Genomic DNA, 21,516 nt, shown 5'->3' with positions numbered 1-21,516 from the left:
CGAAATCCAGACACGAATCCGGCAAATTGGGACTTGCACAGCCATAAAAGGGCAGAAATGTGTTAATTTTAGGTATGTTCTATGCTTAGAGCAATTTATTTCAATTTTCATAGTTAGCTCAATATTTTTTCCAGATTAGCAATCACATCAGCATTAAAGTAAACTGCAGATAGAACATAAACATAAATCGCAGAAGACAAGCGAAGACAAGAGGACACAAGATGTGGCACTAGCCAAGGACAAACCCCAATGTGGGGAAACCCTTGATCAATTCTTCTTATATGTTCTTCAATAATTCAGCAGAGAGAGAGAGAGATAGTACATTTACAACAGAAGTCAACACTTTGACTTATCTAGATAAGAGCATAGATCATCTCTAAGAAGATGATACATGAGATCAGTTGAAGACATGTTGCTTCAACTGATTCTCCAAGGTGACTCCTTCACCTATCATTGTGTTGCATCTCGTCATCATGTTGCACCTCACCATGTTGCACCCATCATCATAATGCTGGATCTCATGATCATGTTGTACACATCATACTGCTACACCTTGCTTGCCATGCTGTCCATGCTTGCTGCTGTCCCATGTGCCTTTGCTGCCATGTCACAGCTGCTATCCCACTTTACCTTGCCATACCTTGCTGCTGTCCCATACGTCTTAGCATACCTTGTTGCTGTCCATGTGTCTTAGCAGCACTATGTACCTTGCTATCCCATTCATCTTTGCTGCACTAGTGTGCTAGTTGCCTTGTTGTCCCATGCATTGTGCTGTCCCAACCTGTTGTTCATGACTGATCTGGTTAGGGCACTAGGCAGCCCTAACTCCACCTAACAGTCATCAAACAAGTCCCTTGATGACTACCGCCCACCTTGGCAAGCTTCTTCCATAGCTACAATGCTTCCTTAGGATGCATATCAGCCTTTCACAGATCCGTTGTCACCTACAACAGTTATTCCTACCACAGCCCTCCACGTTGCTCCTTATGCTTTCCCACATTGTCCCTTTGAGATGACTGCAACCTGGTTAGGAGGGCCTTTCTAGGCCTCTCGGCCATCTAAACTTCACCTCCCAATTGCTGCTGTAGCAGTTCCTCACCGTGGCCCTATAAATAAAAATATACACCCAAAACCATGCACAAAACAATCATTAAACTTACCTATAGTTTGCGGCCTGATTTGCAAGGTGAGGCTGCTCCAACGTGTCGCAAAACTGCCCTCTTCTTGCCTCCTGCAATCTAGATTGCGTAGATACCAACGTTATGGCTTCCTCTTTGATAGCATTAGGGCTTTTCACTTGACTGCTTTAGGGCTTCTCACTCCATGACTGCGTTTTAGGGCATCATCTCCATTAGGGCAGCATTGTCTTCTTAGGATCTCTCCTCCCACCAAAACCCAAGACAAGTGGAGAGGAAGAGATCACTAGAAGTGTGTGTAAGAAATGACTCTCAAGTCATCTCCTTTTATACTATAACGTTGAGCACATGTGGGGTTTATTTGGTTGCTAGCTGACCTTGACGAATTGTCTTACAACACAAATAAATTCATAACTCCATGAATACTTATCGGAATCAGTTGGTCTTTAGATCAATCCTACACCTCTCGATGAGAGGGATCCAAGAAAAATATCAGCTGCCATAAATAAGATGACCCACATGGAGTTTGGCCCTAGTTGCCAATTTTAACAAAATGCCTCTCATTTGTATCATTTTTTTGTCATTTCTTTTGCAATAGATGAGCTGTGGGTTTGCTGTGAGGAGTTTGGAGCAAGGAGCCAAGGGTTTGGAGCGTTTTCAAGGAGATCCAAGTAACAGGTAAGTGCATTTCCTCTCTATTTTTTTGCATTTGTATTACAACAGTTTGTATATGCATTTATTTTACAAATTTGTGCATGTTTTGTTTATTTTTATACATTATTCATGGCTCAATCAAGGGCAGCAAGTAGGGTGCAAAGGAAGGGGAAGAATGTCCCTATTGGAAATGCTGCAAGTATTCCTTCTATTGCAAGTAATGTTGAAGGAATACTTCCTCCTAAAGGTAACATTGAGAAATATCCCTTCTGGAAATATTTCACAAGAGAGGATGGGCCAAGCAGCAAGGTGAAGGGAGGAGGCAATGTGAATTAGAGATGCAACTTTTGCCATAGTACTTTCACAAGCACATATTTTCATGTGAAAGGCCATTTGTTGGCTTTACCAAGCTGTGGAGTTGGAACTTGTACACAAGTTCCTTTACAAAAGAGGAAATAAATGGAAAGGGAGTTCACTGTTGGTATGGCAAATGTGGCTGCAAAATAAATAAATAAAAACCAAGAATGATGGCCCCCCCCACCCTTCCATTTTTGAGGAAAGGTAACAACAAATTTCCATTTGAGAGTTCTAGTGGGGGACAAGCAGCAAAAAGAAAGGCAATTTCACTTGGTCCAATGGACAAGATTTTTCAAAAAGAGAAACGGGAAGAGCTTGATCTCACCATTGCCTTTTTTCTACCTGTTGTCGCGCGGATTGACACGACAACGCTCAGACCGGGGGCTGTCACTCTGATCCCCGATCCCTCCGTTTAAGCCTGTCTCCCGCGGCTAAGGGGGGTAGTCCCTGTGAGATGATGAGACCAACTGTCGACCAGTTGGTTGAGAGACACGAGACACGATCAAGATAAGCATTAAAATGATTTAATTAATTGAGCAGACCAGTGCCTTAGGAGATTGCGGTTAAAACGATTACTTGAAAAAATACGGACCATGAACAACAATCATCTATCATCAGCCAAATCACAATGCTCTTAAAATGACCAAAACGATATCCAACAATTGAAATTTAAAAAAAAAAAATGAATGCTTTAAACCACCATGAATCATAACCATTAATCAGATATCAATTTCGCATCTCGACTCGAAAAAATTCAGATCTCAGCATGAAAGATATAACATGAAAAACCACTGAAACTGGCAAAACCAATTTTCCACAAAATTTTAATATTTTTTCAAAAAAAAATTTAAATCTTTTTTCGATTTTTATTTTTCAACATTATAAAAATGAAAATTAAAAATCCTAAAAAATTAAAATCTATTCTAAAACTAAATTATATCAAAACTAAACTATACAAAAAAAAAAAAAACTTTTTACTATTTTTTATTTTTTATTTTAAAACCAAAATAAACAAGATTTAAAATCTAAAGTTAAATCTAAAACATAAAATCTATATATATAAAAAAAACAAAACTATACAAATTTTAGACCTAAATTTAAAATCTAAATTACAAAACTACACTAAAACTACGCTAAAATGAAACTATACAAAACCTTTTAAATACATTAAATCTAATCCTAAAGAAAAAAGAACCAACACTAACCTACGCTGATGATCCTTATAACATCTAACAAAAAAAATGATATTCGAAATGACCAAACCCTAAAGCTACGCGTATAACCACATAACTTCAATACAAATTCGATTTACCTGCATATGCTCATAACGTAGGCCCAAACCGCTGAAAGATTAAACCACCGCAAATATTCATACCATAAAATCAAAATCGAAAGTGCGTCTAAGCTATACGGTGATATCTAAACTATCGGGAAGAGAAAACGTAATTCGTAACCCTGAGATTGAACGCGTAGAGCATCGATGTGATAGCAGAATAAAAGCACAGGTCATTAAATTTTTTTACCTGAGGGTTTGCATGTTTTTTCTTGCAGGTTAATATGCGGTTTCGAAAACGATACCTGGGCGATACGTTTACCTGAATCCTGAATGACTGAGATGCGTGGATCAGGATGCTTCAATGGCGTGATTGAGGGTGCGTCAATGACTAAAGCATAACCTGGCTTGTATGAAGAAATCGAAACGATTTTGAGATCTGATCTTCGTATTGTGACTGTCGGCAGCTGGAAATAACTTATACATTCAGTGCAGAGCCGCAATGATTTATCCACAAATGATTCTCTGCTAGCGATGGCGACAAACGAAAATTCTGAGGGCTTTTCGACGGCAAGAAAGGGGTCACGGTTTTCCAGCCGACAACTGATATTTCCTTACAGCTTCGATCCCTCACACACACGATGACATCGATCCGCAGACATTTTGCAGGCTCAATCAGTGTTTAAGTGAAACGCGTGGGTATCCAAATCGTTGTGATTGTGAATCAATTTTGGAATGCAGATGAACCAACTGAGAATCACGCTGATGACCAAATCCAGGGCCACAAGCCCAAAAGATTGGCAGTCGATTTACCAGATATTGCTTAGCCAGTTCTGCGTTGAATGAGTCGGATAACTTCGATGGACAAAAGCTTGCAAGTGCGGGTTCATCTGAATTGTAACAACTGCGCAGACTTTCGAGTTTTCTTGTCTTCTAGCAGCTCAGATTTAAGACGGCTTTGGTGACGGCAGAATCAATTTGCAGTTTTTTTTTTAAGGCAAGTAGACCATGGGTAATTCGAACTGTGACCTGAAAACAATGAAACAGGCAACCAGGACTTAGAAACAATAAAAATAAATGAAACCCTAATAAAAACTGCATAAAGCAAAATCTAAAACCCTAATGAAAAAATTTGAAACTCTAAGACAGCTAATAAATTTACAGATTTGGCCCCTTAACAACCAGATTTCAGCAATAGGCACAAAAATATTTTAAAGAAATAAAGATTCTCAGATTTTCACTGTGAAGAACTTCAGAAAATCCCTCATGCAAATCTAAAAAATAAACCGAATGATAGACCCAGGATCAAATCCAACTGGGCTCAACACAAAATGCTTGCGGGAATTGGCTGGTTCAGCCGAGAACTTCCCCGAACGCCCACAAAATTTCCTTCAATGATGTTTTCTGCACAGCTCAAAACAACTGTCAATAAGGAGGGCAAAAATGCTGCTAGATCTCAGGAAGTAATGGAGATACCTGCCATTACTTCAGAAACCCTAACAGCACCCAAACCCCAGCAAGTGAACAAGATACCTGTGCTCACAATACTCTACAAAAATCTATTATTAACGGCTGAAAATAACATATGCAGAAAATGAAACAATCTCACAGCATTTTAAGAGAGTAACACCAGCAAGATATGGACCCCAAAGTCTTCTTTTATTAACCAGAAACAGATTTACAAGAGAGCTTCTTCAGTCTTAGACTCACAGATCGAATGATCTAAAATGACTCCTAGCACCCTATTTAAAGGAAATGATCCAACGGCTAGTTCGATTGATCCATGTAGAAATGATCTCGACCGTTGATGAGGATCAAGACATCTCTTGATCTCATCCGTCGATTTATTCACTTAAAATATTATTATTTTATTAGTTAGGGTTTTTTGCTTTATTTTTTTTATTTTTTATTATTTTTTATTTATTTTATTTTTTAATTTTTATTTATTTTATTATTTTTATTTATTTTTTTAATTTCTTAATTCATTTTAAAATGGATCATCGAACTAAGCTTTCGGGATCATTTCCTAGGACCTAGGACTTAAGACTCATGAGGGGATTCAAAACATTTTCAACCCTCAAAACACATTTCATGATGACTTTTTACAATTTACATCTCAAGGGGACGAACCCATTTAATACAGACCCTCACAAATCACCCAGTTCTGCGACACACTTATAATCTAGCAGATTAACACACTAGGATTCTCCTAAAGTTCTAATGACAAAATGCATCCCGGCTTTGGGGTCAGGTTTGAAGGAAAACTCTGCCGATCATAGATCGGTGAGACAAAAAACCTTCCGGGACATAGATTATCATAGAAAGTTAGGTCCACCTAGGCAATTTTACATACATGACTCTGATCTGCTTAGATTATTTACAATTCATACATGCAGACTGGGTTTACAATTGAAATGATCAAGCTGCTGATGACTGTAGGCTGGCACGGACACGTCGTTCAGGTGCTGCTCCTTTCTGTCAAGAAAAAGGGGGTGCACTGCATGGGTAGTTGACCAGTAGAGGTCAACATCTGGCTCTACTTGGGGACACTTTGCTGCTTGCAGGAATGTGAGAATCCAGAATCTGCATCCATACAACACAAAAAATAAGTAGCGTCCATCCAAAAATCAGCATATATGTTAAGCACAATAAAGATAAAAGCTCTTCATTTATTAACTATCTAAAGCAGAAACAAAAATGCGGAAAAAACAAGGAGTAGGGTTAGAAATACGATACAAAGGATGCCCTACGGCATCAGATGTGTTCAATATAGTGCATACTGAGCATTTGCCTGCTTTCAGGCAAATCTGTGGGCTGCTTGTCGGATGTGCCATGTCCAATTTTGCATATGGTAGGACTTTTTCCTATCCGAAAATCAAGCTGCTCACGGCCATCTGATGTATCATATCTTCGTCTTATCTTCTTTCTCTTGCGCTTTTTCTTTCTGGCTGGTTGAATTACTGATGACCTGGTACTTTCTGTTTCAAAGCTATCAGATGAAGTATGTAAGATATGCGTGCTATGTCTTTCTTCATCTTGCATCTGATCTTTATCATTCTTAAGTCTGTCTGGATCACCCTCAATCAACCATCTTTCAATCGAATCAACAACCTCCCAATAATAAGATGAATCTTGTTGCAGCAAATGAGAAGACTCCTGATCTGTTGATGTTTGCTGGTTTCTCTTATCCTCTGCCAGTTGCTGAAACCTTTGAATTTGTATTTTAATGGCATCCATCTGACTAGAGTGTTCAACCTTTGTAGCACTGATTTGTCTGGCATGGTGTTCTTGCATGTCTTTTATTACTTTAACATTCTTTTCCTTTATGTCCATCAAGCAATGCTGCATAAAATTTATTTCTTCTTTATGATTCGCTTGCATGTCAGCCACTTGATTATTATGATTGAACGTCATGATAGTCATTTCCTCATCCATAGTTAATAACTTGTTTTGCATAGAGTCAATTTCCTTATCATGATCAGCTTTCATGGTCACCATATTTTCCTCTAAGACTGACAACCTGCTTTGCATGATTCTAATTTCTGTTTCATAATTAGTTTTTATGGCCTCAATTTCTTTAGCATGGTGACTTTGCGTGACCTCAATCTCCCTGTTACGTTTTTCCAGATGGGTGCATAAAGTTTTCACATCATTGACATAATTAGTTTGATTGATTTCCATATTTCTCACCAGCATCATTAGGTCTCGTATAATTTGCTTTTGCTCTTCTTTTTCATTGTCATTTGTCCCTGATTTTTCACTATCATGAACTTGATCTGCAATATTTCCAGTGGATGACACATTCTGACATGATGAATCGTCTTGGGATCTTTCAGCTGGACCTCTTATCAAATTACTTTCATTCTGTTGCACAATTTTAGAGGCAGAAGGCAAGCTGTTTGGATAACCATATCTATTTTTAAAAGCATTGACAATGTCTTCTAAAGAAGTGAAAGATTCCTTTGGAAAATTGTTAAACCAATTCAAAGCATCATCTTTTAAAGAAAGGACAAATAGACGCATTTTGATATCTTCATGATTAAACTGAGGGGATCTACAGTATATGGTCATGATGCGAGTAAACAAGACTATATGCCTTCTAACAGCGATTGGATCACCATCCGAGAAAATAGGTAACTTAGGAATGGCATCTTCCGGAAAATCATGGAGACGTTCAGTAAAACGACATGGCTTAAATGAATAATCCATGATGAATGATAAGGGATTAAAAGGATGATAGAACTAGATACCTGCTCAAGAAAATCAAGAGATGAAAACAGTGGAGTCGCCACTTGAACAATGAATCTGATTCTAGGATCCAAAAGGTAACCACAAGAAAATATGAGGAAAGCTTCTTGTCTGGGAAAAATGAGAAAGTGGAGTCGCCACCCAAACAAGAAACAAATCCAAGAGATGCTGTTGATATGGGATGAAAAGATGTCAATAATATTGAATTTGCCAGCTCAACTGAGAGATGAGAGATGAGAAGATAAATGTCGATGAAACTCCGAGAAAACAATTTCCCCGGCAACGGCGCCAAAAATGTTTGCGTTGCCGGCTCAAACGAATGATAGACAGATGAACGATGAATGATGAAAAGATGTTGAAATGCCGAGAAAACAAATTCCCCGGCAACGGCGCCAAAAAATGTTGTTGCGCGGATTGACACGACAACGCTTAGACCGGGGGCTGTCACTCTGATCCCCGATCCCTCCGTTTAAGCCTGTCTCCCGCGGCTAAGGGGGGTAGTCCCTGTGAGATGATGAGACCAACTGTCGACCAGTTGGTTGAGAGACACGAGACATGATCAAGATAAGCACTAAAATGATTTAATTAATTGAGCAGACCAGTGCCTTAGGAGATTGCGGTTAAAACGATTACTTGAAAAAATACGGACCATGAACAGCAATCATCTATCATCAGCCAAATCACAATGCTCTTAAAATGACCAAAACGATATCCAGCAATTGAATTTTTTTTTTTTTTAAATGAATGCTTTAAACCACCATGAATCATAACCATTAACCAGATATCAATTTCGCATCTCGAGTCGAAAAAATTCAGATCTCAGCATGAAAGATATAACATGAAAAACCACTGAAACTGGCAAAACCAATTTTCCACAAAATTATAATATTTTTTCAAAAAAAAATTTAAATCTTTTTTCGATTTTTTATTTTTCAATATTATAAAAAAAGAAAATTAAAAATCTAAAAAAAAATTAAAATCTATTCTAAAACTAAATTATATTAAAACTAAACTATACAAAAATAAAAAAAAAATAAAAAACTTTTTACTATTTTTTATTTTTTATTTTAAAACCAAAATAAACAAGATTCAAAATCTAACTAAAGTTAAATCTAAAACATAAAATCTATATATATAAAAAAAACAAAACTAGACAAATTTTAGACCTAAATTTAAAATCTAAATTACAAAACTACGCTAAAACTACCCTAAAATGAAACTATACAAAACCTTTTAAATACATTAAATCTAATCCTAAAGAAAAAAGAACCAACACTAACCTACGCTGATGATCCTTATAACATCTAACAAAAAAAATGATATTCGAAATGACCAAACCCTAAAGCTACGCGTATAACCACAGAACTTCAATACAAATTCGATTTACCTGCATATGCTCATAACGTAGGCCCAAACCACTGAAAGATTAAACCACTGCAAATATTCATACCATAAAATCAAAATCGAAAGTGCGTCTAAGCTATACGGTGATATCTAAACTATCTAGAAGAGAAAACGTAATTCGTAACCCTGAGATTGAACGCGTAGAGCATCGATGTGATAGCAGAAAAAAAGCACGGGTCATTAAAATTTTTTACCTGAGGGTTTGCGTGTTTTCTCTTGCAGGTTAATATGCGGTTTCGAAAACGATACCTGGGCGATACGTTTACCTGAATCCTGAATGACTGAGATGCGTGGATCAGGATGCTTCAATGGCGTGATTGAGGGTGCGTCAATGACTAAAGCATAACCTGGCTTGTATGAAGAAATCGAAACGATTTTGAGATCTGATCTTCGTATTGTGACTGTCGGCAGCTGGAAATCACTTATACATTCGGTGCAGAACCGCAATGATTTATCCACAAATGATTCTCTGCTAGTGATGGCGACAAACGAAAATTCTGAGGGCTTTTCGACGGCAAGAAAGGGGTCACGGTTTTCCAGCCGACAACTGATATTTCCTTACAGCTTCGATCCCTCACACGCACGATGACATCGATCCGCAGACATTTTGCAGGCTCAATCAGTGTTTAAGTGAAACGCGTGGGTATCCAAATCGTGGTGATTGTGAATCAATTTTGGAATGCAGATGAACCAACTGAGAATCACGCTGATGACCAAATCCAGGGCCACAAGCCCAAAAGACTGGCAGTCGATTTACCAGATATTGCTTAGCCAGTTCTGCGTTGAATGAGTCGGATAACTTCGATGGACAAAAGCTTGCAAGTGCGGGTTCATCCGAATTGTAACAACTGCGCAGACTTTCGAGTTTTCTTGTCTTCTGGCAGCTCAGATTTAAGACGGCTTTGGTGACGGCAGAATCAATTTGCAGTTTTTTTTTTAAGGCAAGTAGACCATGGGTAATTCGAACTGTGACCTGAAAACAATGAAACAGGCAACCAGGACCTAGAAACAATAAAAATAAATGAAACCCTAATAAAAACTGCATAAAGCAAAATCTAAAACCCTAATGAAAAAATTTGAAACTCTAAGACAGCTAATAAATTTACAGATTTGGCCCCTTAACAGCCAGATTTCAGCAATAGGCACAGAAATATTTTAAAGAAATAAAGATTCTCAGATTTTCACTGTGAAGAATTTCAGAAAATCCCTCATGCAAATCTAAAAAATAAATCGAATGATAGACCCAGGATCAAATCCAACTAGGCTCAACACAAAATGCTTGCGGGAGTTGGCTGGTTCAGCCGAGAACTTCCCCGAACGCCCACAAAATTTCCTTCAATGATGTTTTCTGCACAGCTCAAAACCACTGTCAATAAGGAGGGAAAAAATGCTGCTAGATCTCAGGAAGTAATGGAGATACCTGCCATTACTTCAGAAACCCTAACAACACCCAAACCCCAGCAAGTGAACAAGATACCTGTGCTCACAATACTCTACAAAAAGCTATTATTAACGGCTGAAAATAACATATGCAGAAAATGAAACAATCTCACAACATTTTAAGAGAGTAACACCAGCAAGATATGGACCCCAAAGTCTTCTTTTATTAACCAGAAACAGATTTACAAGAGAGCTTCTTCAGTCTTAGACTCACAAATCGAATGATCTAAAATGACTCCTAGCACCCTATTTAAAGGAAATGATCCAACGGCTAGTTCGATTGATCCATGTAGAAATGATCTCGACCGCTGATGAGGATCAAGACATCTCTTGATCTCATCCGTCGATTTATTCACTTAAAATATTATTATTTTATTAGTTAGGGTTTTTGCTTTATTTTTTTTATTTTTTATTTATTTCATTTTTTAATTTTTATTTATTTTATTATTTTTATTCATTTTTTTAATTTCTTAATTCATTTTAAAATGGATCATCGAACTAAGCCTTCGGGATCATTTCCTAGGACCTAGGACTTAAGACTCATGAGGGGATTCAAAACATTTTCAACCCTCAAAACACATTTCATGATGACTTTTTACAATTTACATCTCAAGGGGACAAACCCATTTAATACAGACCCTCACAAATCACCCAGTTCTGCGACACACTTATAATCTAGCAGATTAACACACTAAGATTCTCCTAAAGTTCTAATGACAAAATGCATCACGGCTTTGGGGTCAGGTTTGAAAGAAAACTCTGCCGATCATAGATCGGTGAGACAAAAAACCTTCCGGGACTAGATTATCATAGAAAGTTAGGTCCACCTAGGAAATTTTACATACATGACTCTGATCTGCTTAGATTATTTACAATTCATACATGCAGACTGGGTTTACAATTGAAATGATCAAGCTGCTGATGACTGTAGGTTGGCACGGACACGTCGTTCAGGTGCTGCTCCTTTCTGAAAGGAAAAAGGGGGTGCACTGCATGGGTAGTTGACCAGTAGAGGTCAACACTACCAAAACTTCATATCTTTTAATTTTGCACGCTCACCTCTATTTATTGAGATGTGCCGAGCTCTAACTCATGAGGCTCCATCATGGTATGTGCCTCTTGGTTCAGAGAAGCTTAGAACCACATTGTTGACAAAGGCAAAAAAAGAGGTGCAAAAAATGCTTGAGCCTATTAAAGCATCATGGCCAACATCTGTGGTTAGCATTGTTTCTGATGGATGGACAGATCCATCACAGTACCCACTCATCAACTTCATGGTGTCTTCCTTGAATGGTCCAGTTTTCTTGAAAGCAGTGGATACACTTGGAGAATACAAGGATGCACAATATATGGGTGAGCTGTTTATTAAAGTTATTGAAGATGTAGGTGTTGATTCTTGTGTGCAAATCATTACAAATAATGCACCTGTTTGCAAGGTTGCTAGCATGATTGTGGAAGCTAAATATCCACAAGTGTTTTGGACACCTTACATTGTCCATTCATTGAACTTAGCACTGAAGTCCATTGCTTCTGATGTGCTTTGGATTGGTAACATTATTGAGGATGCACGGCATATCTGTAACTTTGTACAAAATCATACAAATGCCCTCACTATCTACAAGGAATACAACAATCTATCATTGTTGAAGATTGCAGATACACGGTTTGCCTCTTCATTCATCATATTGAAGAGGTTGAGGGAGGTCAAGACAGCTCTTGGGGCCATGGTTATTTCATAGTTTTGGTCTTTTTGGAGAAAGACAGATCAAGTAGCCTCTAAACGAGTGAAGGACACAGTGCTAGATGATGCTTGGTGGGAGACGGTAGATCTAATTATTCAGATCATGGACCCTATCATTTCTTTGCTTTGATTTGATATAGTCAAACCCATCCTAGGAGAGGTTTATGAAGGATGGGATTCCATGATTGAGTCTGTGAGAAGCATTATTCTACAGATTGAGTGCCCTGCGTATGAGACATCACCAGACCTTCTGTGGTACTATATAGGATATTCTTGTCAGCAGATGGGACAAGAATTACACACCTTTACATTAGTGATGATAATATCGGCGAGATATAGCCGATAATCGAAAATATCGCGATATTTTCGAGATATCACCGATATCTCGGCAAAATATCACGAAACAATAGAAAATATCGTTGGGCATGTTATGCCATGGCTAGAAAAATGGAAAATCATTTTTTTTCTTCATTTCTGTTTCTAAGTGTTGGAGAAGGAAGGGGAAGAGTTTTGTGGTGGTTGTCAAGGAGGGATTCAGGATCAAACAACAATTATCATTACCAAGTAAGATTTTTTTGTGGATCAAAGATTGAAGAATAGTGAGACAAATTTCATTTCTTCTATCAACAGGTATGTTCTTAAAAACCCTTATGTTAATGATTTTTCATAGATTTAGGGTTATGCTTGCTTGTCTCTTTGCCTACCAACATTTTGTTTCTTTGTTTTTTTCCATTTACTATGATTTTCATGCCCATGAGCCAATGCAAGGGTTTTCTCCATATTTGGACAGCAAGTTTCATTTTTTTTTCAACTTTCTTATGCTCCCTCTTATTGCCATTTTTCATTTTTTAACTAAGGTGGTTATTACTTATTATTTTTTGTGTTGGGGGGTTTAATGCCAATTTTTTGTTTTTTTTTGTGCCTTAGGTTTGAATTAGTTCACTACAAATGTCAAATATGCCAAAAGCCTTGGACCCATTTTGGGAATATGGGGAGGTTGTTGGTGGGGCAAATCGGGCATATATATCATGCAAATTGTGTGGGACCAAGATGTCAGGAGGGGTTACGCGATTGAAATACCATCTGGCTAGACTCCCTGCACATGATGCAGATGTAATGCCTTGTATGGCTTCTAGTGTGGAGGTTATACAAAAATCTCTTGAAGCAATTGCTAAACAAGACAGAAAGAAAGCTGCGAGGGAGAGGCCACTGGTCTCAAATAGATCGATGCTAGTTTTATTTGTTTTGCTACATATAAGTTTGTAACTCATGATGATGAAATAATTCTAAAGTTTTATATATGTGATGTTATTTTGTTTGAGTCCTTGATTAGACAATTATCAGGGCTTGGCAAGATATGTGATGTAATGCCTTGTATGGCTTCTAGTGTGGAGGTTATACAAAAATCTCTTGAAGCAATTGCTAAACAAGACAGAAAGAAAGCTGCGAGGGAGAGGCCACTGGTCTCAAATAGATCGATGCTAGTTTTATTTGTTTTGCTACATATAAGTTTGTAACTCATGATGATGAAATAATTCTAAAGTTTTATATATGTGATGTTATTTTGTTTGAGTCCTTGATTAGACAATTATCAGGGCTTGGCAAGATATGTGATGTTATTTTGTTTGAGTTTGTGATTGGACAATTATCAGGGATCAGCAGGATTTGGAATCGCCTTTGAAGTTTGATGTATCATTTCTATTTGACATCATATATATCAGTGCTTTCTTCATATTTATGTGCCAATGTGTTTAGTTCATGTTGTTATTGCTTTTATATGTTTAAAAATCTGAAAAAAAAAAAGAAAAAAAAAGAAGTAAAATAAATAAATAAAATATATATATATATATATATATATATATAATTCATTTTTTATGCTTGCCGATATTTGCTGATATTGCCAATAAGATGTTTCCTGGACCCTTGCCGATATTTTTCCGATACCGATATTTTCAACACTGCTTTACATTGTTTGGGTCACTTCATTGAACCCAAAATACTACAACCATGAGTGGCTGAATGGTGGACCTTCCCACAGATTCTCTCTTCACATGGATGGTGAAATCTCACAGGGGAGGAAAGATGCATTCAGGCGGGTTTTTCAGGATAGAGCATTGCTTGATGAGGTGGAGGATGCCTTTGTAGAGTTTTCCACTAACACTAGTCAATTTGTAGGATATGATATGATTAGAGATAGGGGGGCTAAGAAGCCCTATTCTTGGTGGGAAAATCATGGGGCAACAAGCCCTCCTCTACAGCAGTTAGCCATGAGGCTCCTCTCTCAGGTGACTTCATCCTCTTGTTGCGAGAGGAAATGGAGCACATATGGGAATTTGTATAGTGTTAAGAAGAGCAGGCTTGAGCAGTCTAGGGCAGAGACAATGGTGTATGTGCACACCAACCTTCGTCTTATTTACAGTGAGAGGGAAGAGTGGTTGAAGGGAAAGACAGAGATGTGGGATGTTTTTCTTGATGATATGGGTCTAGACAATAGTGTTGAGTTGGCATTGGCCAACATGGATCTCAATGATCCAGTGCTATATCCTGTTAGATTTGATGATGGTGATACTGTAGACGGGTCATCCTCCACACCAGCAAATGCAAAGATGACTTTGGATACGGAGGAGGAGGAGGATGCCAAGGAGAGTAGTGGTGACCATGATGATGAGGACAATGATGTTGATTTTGATGATGACTATGAGGATTGATGGCTCATGAGTCATGAGCTACCTACTGCCTTGAGGCTTGTATACTTGTAGTTGTTTTGTATTTTCTATTTTTATTTTCCATTGGCATTGCATACCTATGTAACACATTTTGATTTTGATGACTTAATGAGAAAACTACAGTTGTCAGTGTCTTTATCTTACTATCTTGTCTTTCTCCAATTGGATCATTGATGAATTGAATATGTATTATGATTTATCATTTATGAATTTAGAATTTATGATTCATTGATTTACCATTTATGTGACACGTATTTGAATTTTGTATGTACTATGCATGCTATAATGTTACTAACATACTTTGTAAACAGTAAAACTTACATCTAGATGAAGATCTATGTTTGAAATCAATGAATTTGTATCATGAATGAGAATTTGTGTAAGAAATATCAAATATATATATATATAAAATAATATATAACGTATCCGAACATGTACTGTTTTGGGGGGTCAACCTGTCTGAATCTAACACTCAAATCCCCGTATTCGACGAATCTCGAATCCACGTGTCAGGTTACTCAACGGGGCACATATATGCACACGTATATGCTTTTCTCCTAAAGGAAAGGCACATATATACATACCTGTTCGTAATAAAAACAACTTGTGCACATGCTACAATAAATAAATTTGAAATCTGACATAAAAAATTGCTCTTTGGGCAGAATGTTGATTACATGGAGAGAAAGAGAGCATGACGACATGGACAATGAAGTGCTAAATGAGCCAGAGGCACTAAATGCCCTTTGTGATTGTGGCCTTTTGAAGTTTTTAAGAATGACCAACATGCATCTACCAAAGAGCCTCCTGCAAACTTTGATTGGCTATTGGAGCCTTGACCATGATGCTTTCATGCTGGATGACCAACCCCTCAAGCTGGAAGTTGAGGATATTTATTTATTTCATAACAGGCCTTGTTACCCACCCAAAAGTGGGTAACCCGATAGGAGGACGTTTTTCTCCTTTGGACAACAAACAACTCTACATTTCTCAGTACATGATGATATGCCATGATCCTCCACCATTTGCACCGGTCATACACCTCTCACCATTTGGCATTCCTCTCGAAGGAAGGTGGATCATCACTTGGCAAATACTTTAACCATTTTGCAATAATGTGCTTTTACTTAATGTTTTGGGCTTTCTAACATGAATTAAGGGATGATCTGAATGATTGAAAGATCTTGACTATAAACCTATTCTCGCACTTTACCATGGAGGTTAGTTTTTGACCCTAGTTCAGTGGGATCTCCTTTAAGGCCTTCGAGTTTGTTGCTGCAAAATCTAGCAGGCCTTGGAGAGCGAAACCTACAAAGCATAAGCTAGGCCAAGAAGCAACAATGGGTTAGTGGTCGGTTACTACAAAATCTAGCAGGCTGGAGAGGGAAACCCTACAAGGTGTAAACTAGACCAAGAAGCAACAATGGGGTAGTGGCTCATTGTCACCATAGCCAAAACCCCCTACTCTTTACGGACTTTCACTAATGGGAGGAGACTCGGTAATAAAGAGATCAATTATAATAGGTATTCCAGGGTTAATATGTGAAATGATCTCGCTTGGAGGTCTTCAAGAAAGACACAATTTAGGTTCAAGCAATGTTGCACAAAGCGGAGACGTTTTTTGGAAGCGGATATGCGGACGCATCATTTCCCAAAAATCTAGGAAGCGAAGCGTCTACTATATATATATATTTATTTATTTATTTATTTTGCATTTATATTAAAAAAAACATCCAAAATACCAATTTAGTTGTGGAAGATATGAAAACATGCATATGTGTACATAAATCAAGATAGATATGGCATCCATTGTACATCAATGATATATTATTCGAGCATCAACCGTCTAGAATCTAGATTCTTCTCTTCTTGTCTTGCCTTTTCCTCTACCTCATTGTCTAGGGATATTAGTCAACATTCCCCAATTTTGATCAAACTACTTAATCCAAGCCTTAAAATATGGTGGAAAAAGCTTAACATGCTTGATCAATGATTTTGACTTGATTGAAAGGTAATTTTTTGCCAAGGCCATGACAAAGGAGTTCAAAAATTAACACCACCAACACTAGGGTACATGATCACATATAGGGCTTGGTGCTCTTGATTAAATGTCAATCACATACCCTCATATATGATATAATCTAATGAAATGCCACAATCTCATTGATCTTGAATTCCTAAAAACTATTAAGTTTATTGAACTTTGAATAGGATATGAAATTCTATTTTCTCCATATGAAGTCTGATGAGGTTGGAACCAGTCTCAAACATCCCGAGCCATTTCATGGAAATGTTAAAAATTTAAGTAAAAAGGATGAAAATGAAAGAGAAAGGAGAATGTCACTTTTACTTTAAGAATTTAACATTACCATGAGGGATCATCTAGGAAGCATCTAAGGAGCATCAAGGGAGCACCTTGGGAGTGTCCGAGAAGCCCCTACCCAACTTAAGTCAAAGGAAAAATTAAAAAAAAAAATTAGAACCCCGTGGAACCGCCCATCTCCCTCTAGATCCCCTAGCGATCTGCGTGGATCCGTGCCCGAACCTCCACGGATCCGTGATGGATCCTTTTCCAGATCCATGGATCGGGAATCCAGAACCACGGATTGGGCTCGTGTGGTTCCAGATTTCTAGGAATGGTCTCAAAATGATGGAACCACGGATCTGATTTTTGGATCTGCGGTTCAGGCCTTGGATCCTTGTGGGGGGGGGGGGGGAGGATCGTGAAACATTGGGTTCAAGGTTTCACAAGGAAGCAATTCACTTTCAATGAAGAGTCCTAGAAACAAGGGCACAAGACTTAGGATTTGGTAGATATGACGAGTGTTGGAGCTACTCAAGGTCAAGGCAAGGATAAAAGGTTTCTTACGATGTATGTTAGCTAAACCAAGGCTCATGAAACTTTTAATGTAGTCCTCAAGTTGAGGGAAGAAAAACTAGGGTTTCTCTCTTAGGGCAAACACCTAGGGCAAAAACATTTATGGATGAAATTGGAGTGGATGCCCACCAAATTGGTAGTTTTTGTGGGGAACCCTACCCTCTTGGTGTTTAGGCTTTCCAACCACCAAAATCCTTCCTTCCTAGAAATTCGCACCAAGCCCTAACTCTCTTCTCTAGCCTTGAAGGGACTGAAATTTAAGAGAGAAAAAATGGATAAAAAATAATACTGATCACCAACCTATTAGACCAATTCCTTGCTCATTGGGAGAATGAAGTCTAGGATGATTTAGGTAGCTAAAATTATTTCTAAGGAGGCCGAAATTTGATGCCCTAGCAAAGCAAATTTCTAGCATTTACCCTCTGAATGGACAAATGGATTTTTATGGGAGATCTTCAAAGAGTTCACCACTAGGACTATTCATCACATGTTATACATGAATAATGTATGCAATATTCATTTAGATAGTAATTCAATTAATACTCAACAAATTAGGGCATAATTTACCATGATCTTGCATCAATAATTTCATACATTAGACATAGAAAAATAGATATTCAACAATAAAGCACACTTACAAGAAAACATACAATAATTCCTTCCATTATGCCAAAGAATAGCTCCAAGAAATATCCAAGAATAAACTCCAAATGTCAAAATGCATCCAATAGATCCAAAACATCCATAAGAGAACAAGTTTGATTCCTCTAGAGAGGCTGAATTCCTCAATGAGGCCGAATTTTCAAGAGTGATGATGATGAGAGATCACAAATGATTGATCTCCATTATATACATGTGCTACTAACTCCTATTTTAGCCTACAAAGCCCTCAAATCGTGTAAAATAATGGGAAAACTACAATCAAGGTCATAAGTCAACCTTGTAGCTAATGTGAAACATAATAAAATCTCCAACAAGAGGGCCGAAATGTTGATGTCATGCTGTCATAAGACCTTTTAGGGCATGCGTTGAGCTCCTCTGGTGCCATGACATGTGTAGAGGGCAAGTAATGATTCCATGTCATGTGTAGTTGTCACTGTGAGTCCCTAGTTGTTAGTCTAGAAGTTGTTGATTCCTATGTTATGAGTTGGAGTCGAGTCATGTCTGAGTCATAATTTGTTGGAGTCGATGATCAAATTCTTATATATGTAAATGTCTTATGTGATCAATAAAATCAGAATGTGTTTTGGTGTTGTGTGTAATCACTCTCTCTGATCTCTCTCATTTCTAATATGGTATCAGAGCCAATGAGGATCAAGATCTTGGATTTGTGTGGAGTGATAAATTAAACAACATGTGCATGGTTTGTTGTGCTAAGATCTGTTTTTTGGAACAACCATTGATTGGTTAAACGTTGAATCTAAGTGTTGTGAGGAGCCGATGCAATGGTGCAAAGTTGTTCCTGTTAAAAGTCGCAAATCTACTTATAGCTGTCACCCTAACATAAAAAGGACCAAGATCTGCATGGTTAAGGTGGCGTTCCACGGGTGGAAGAGCTCACATTCATCAGATCAAATCAATTGAGGGAAATATTCATATGTTGCAAGCTAAATTGCAGTAAGAGTCAAGTTGTTTAAAGTAGCATGGGAAAATCCACATGCTCAGCCTCAATGGCAGAGTCTCACTCATGAGCAGAATCTTCTATTGCTGCAACGCCCAAGGCAGTCGTGATTAAATCTCCCACAACGTCTCCATCAGCTTCTTCCCCTCTGGATGTTGCCAAAACTCTTTCATTCTGTGGCACTTATTACAACCACAATTTTCCACGTTTAAGCAACAGTGCTTCCTATTATCTCTGTCTCATTAGAAGTACACGAGGTGATGGGTATTGCATCAATAAGTTCGATCACTATTGGATGGAAGCCATTGGTACAACAATAGAGGACAGAGGATGGATGTCACTTAATGAATTATTTGATTGTGAATTTTCTGGGTTCTTGAAAATTTCCAACAATTTGGGGAGAGTTTGAGTTTAGTGGAGAATGGTTAACTGGTTTTGCTGTCAAGAGCGTTGTAGGTTTTCTTTTGGGTTGTGTGTTTGTTCGTGTGTGCAAGATTGTAGTGAGAGGATATATTTGTATATAAATAAAGTAGGGTTATTATTATTAAAAATAAAAATAAAAAGTGTGAGAGATGGTTTTGGTGTTTATGTTTTTTATTGGTTATAAAAAGGATTGATGGTTCTTAAACTAGAAGCCCCGGTTTCCTTAACGTCATTTCTTGTGTGTTAGTAATTTTGGTTATAAAAAGGGATGGTGGTTCTTAAACTGGAAGCCCCGGTGTTCGAAACATCAATTCTTGTCTAAGGTCAAGTTGTTTCATCAACTTTTGAGCACATTCAGTATCCAGACCTCAATCCTATCAATTGATGGATAACCGAAAGAGAATATCTGACAAATGGTGGTTGGTGCATAGGATGGTTCATTACTTGATGGCTCTTATCGCGAAAGCCCCTACGAGCCGAGCTGTCAATATTGTTGATCATGCAAAGTTCGTCAATGATGGTCAAAGGCGGTTACATTTTAAATGGAGGTTAAGTAACAACTCGAAGATGTGGTGGTGAAAGAGAAATGTTTGCGAGATTCCAAAATGGATGTGGGTGCTGATGAAGACTAGTTAGACAAAGATTTATTTGTTGTTGTAATATGTGTTTTCAGTGTTTTCCATGTAAGCATTAAGGGAGGATGTTGGAAGTAATGCTTCCATGTCATGTGTAGTTGTCACTATGAGTCCCTAGGCGTTATTCTAGAAGTTGTTGATTCCTATGTTATGAGTTGGAGTCGAGTCATGTCTGAGTCATAATTTGTTGGAGTCAGTGATCAAATTCTTATATATGTAAATGTCTTATGTAATCAATAAAATCATAATGAGTTTTGGTGTTGTGTGTAATCACTTTCTCTGATCTCTCTCATTTCTAATTGTCATAAGCCCTTTTAGGGCATCCGTTGAGTTCCTCTGGTGCCATGACATGTGTAGAGGGCTCCGAAAATCAAGGTCTAGGGGTTGGCCCCTAGATCCCTTTGCAAATCAGCCTATGGCCCCCAAATGTGGGTTTGGGGCACAAAACTGGGCCTCATGGGTCTCTAAGTGATGAATAAGCCCGATTTCGCTCCAACATTGAGGGCACTGGAGATGGTGTTATCCCTCCCATGTCTCAAGGCATGGGACAAACCTGATATGGGCCTTGGATCAACTGCCACATCATGTAATTACTGCTAAGCCGACTGGGGGCATACTGGTCGAAGTGCATCATCCCATGAATAATGAAGAAAATGCAGGAACGTTGTGGGTGTTGAAGGTGCCCATGGCTATGAATGATGCTCTATAACTATCTGAAGTCCCATGGCTCTCAACGCATCACCTATGGGTGTCAATATGTCCCTCTAGAGGACCTGGACCCCAGTTAAGTTGCCCAGACCTATAGATGGAACCACCTGCCAATTACACACAATATCCAGTGCTGCAACTTTCACCATCAGGTACATTAATCATTATTGCATCTAAGTGAACCAAGCTTGAAAGAAATGGCCAATATAGCACTTCATATGAGGCTTTTCTTCCAAAATTGGGACCTTGGTCACGTAATGGTGTCACCTCCC

General features: G+C 38.1%; 1 protein-coding gene across 1 annotated transcript in view; it reads left to right on the top strand.

Moving 5' to 3' along the window:
- The window catches only part of LOC149246652 (chloroplast stem-loop binding protein of 41 kDa b, chloroplastic-like), a 77,156-nt gene that overhangs the window by 37,378 nt on the left and 18,262 nt on the right, over nucleotides 1-21,516 (top strand). The window lies entirely within an intron of this gene.

This window comes from Pinus tabuliformis, chromosome 7 (genome assembly GCF_031772625.1).
Source record: "Pinus tabuliformis cultivar Carrire ecotype Pingquan chromosome 7, CPIR1, whole genome shotgun sequence".
NCBI lineage: Eukaryota > Viridiplantae > Streptophyta > Pinopsida > Pinales > Pinaceae > Pinus > Pinus tabuliformis.
This window is presented reverse-complemented; position numbering and strand designations above follow the sequence as displayed.